Genomic DNA, 2,212 nt, shown 5'->3' with positions numbered 1-2,212 from the left:
ATATTGTTTGTTCCTTGGTCCAGGAATTATGAACACTCTGAGGGATCTCCCTGTCCTGTGAGCCAACATACTCTGGCTCTGTCAGTTAGAATGATACACATGTAATGCTGAATGCCCACATCAAGTTCCATTATCACATGGTGCTGGACTTGGGAGAGATTAACAACAAATGTGGCACACATATTTTTCCAAATATGAAAGCAAAATTATTAGCAAAGGAAGGAGAATTTCCCAACCTCTCCATTTCAAAATTTGCTGAAGCCCAAGGGAGTAGGTCCAAGTGGCAATGACTATGACCAATCTTCTCATATCCCATGAAAGCTGGTCAGTGTAATTTCAGCCTGCTCTGACCCTGTACATTCCTGAGGTGGGAAAACAACACGTGTGAAGTGTCTTTATTTGATTACTTTTATCACCAATATAATACTGTTTCATATTTCTTGTACAGTAAGGTTTTCTTTAACAATATTATATTTATGTTTTTAAAAATTCCAGTTTTTTAATTATTCCTGTAGTATTTCAGTTAAGAACTGAGACAGACCCTTATGTATTCACAGGAAAATTACCACAATCATTTAATTAACCTTCTTGTACTAAAAATACCTCATCTAGTGGCCTGGTTCCCACCCCACAATTACCCAATCACGTCCTATCAAACAAGGAAAACGTTATTAATAATAATGATAGAAATTTAGAAAGGCACTAAAGAAAAATATTGTCCAGTCTCATATCAATCATGGCATTTCTTTTGCAGTTATATTTATTTTCTTTCATCTGAATATATCTCAATTATTTCCTACATCTGGATATATTAGAAAACTGCTGAACCATCCTTTTGAAGACTATTCCTCATATTGTGTTTTCTCAAAGTTTCTTCCTGTTGAAATTGAATTTATGAATTTTAGGCTATATTGGGAAAAATATATTGTGCCCTCATGATGATTTTTTTAGATGGGAAGAATAATTTTTTTTCTTTCATTGTATTGAATTCATTTTAAGCATTATCTATCAGCTACAACAACAGACAATTATTCAAAAATCACCACTTTATAAGAAAGCAAAGCAAAGTCTCAGGAAAGAAAATATACTGAAAAAACTACTTTGCTTCCCTCATTGCATGAGTTTGCATTAATGGGTTATCTTCAAGGCATTTGATTAAAGATTTCTAATATTATAAACAGTACTCTTCATACAGTCCATGTATCTTCTTTGGTACTGTTTATTGCTGCACAGGCCTTGGTTTCCTCTTTCACCCTCTTGTCATCTAGTTCCAGTTACATGACTTCACATCCCTCATGTCGACTTTCAAATAGAGCCTTCTCTGCTGAGCATTGTATGCATAAGCTACACATCACACCAAGAGTTTCTGAATCCTTCCCATTACTCAGAACAAGAATCAATGTACCCAGGTGTGTCAAATATACAGCAGGAAATCCCAAATTAAGAAACCTCAGGAAAGAAATCTCAGTGGGGCTCAAACCTGTGGAGGAGACAGATTGAACCCAGGTGACAATGTGGCTTAGAAATCTGGTGGGTGCTTGGAATGTGCATGCACAAATAATGCTGAGCCTCTCTTGCCTCACAATAAGCATCAGGTTGCTAGGCAACAGGGCTTGATACCAATGGCTGCCCTGTTGTCTGAAAATAAAATGGGCTCCCCAAGTGTGCAGGTGATGGTTGAAGTGTTGTGGCCTGTGCAGATTATATGAGGATGGTTCTGCAGCCCCGAGGATTACCTGCTGCCCTGATGGATGGTGAGGGTTTGTCTCTCCCTGGAGGGTGCTACAGAGGAATGCCCAAGGGCAAATTCCGATAGGGTGTGGGGTATACAGAAGATTAATGAAGTGACCCTGGCCAAGCTTGGACCTGCCTCTTTTTCCAATGGCAGAGAAATTATCACTGGTTCTAAGAAATGCAGCTTGCCATCCCAGGTGCTCACTTAGCAGGCCTACCATGATGCATGCCCATGTGCAGTCAATGAACCCACTTTAAGTCAGGGAAATTTGCACAACTTTGATGTGTCTGTCATGTCCACTGTTCATAGCTGACATGAGAATTGGCCTATGGCTGTCTTAGTGGTGGGATTTTTTGCTTTATTTATGCTTTCCAGAAGTCTCATTCTGGGCCTAAATTCTGAGTGGCATTCAACATTGTCCTGTGATGATGAGAACACATGACATGTGCAGAGGCTGATATTTTTTCTGTTGAGTGG

This window comes from Choloepus didactylus (assembly GCF_015220235.1).
Source record: "Choloepus didactylus isolate mChoDid1 chromosome 26 unlocalized genomic scaffold, mChoDid1.pri SUPER_26_unloc1, whole genome shotgun sequence".
Classification (NCBI taxonomy): Eukaryota; Metazoa; Chordata; class Mammalia; order Pilosa; family Megalonychidae; genus Choloepus; species Choloepus didactylus.
Note: the sequence above shows the minus strand (reverse complement) of the source record.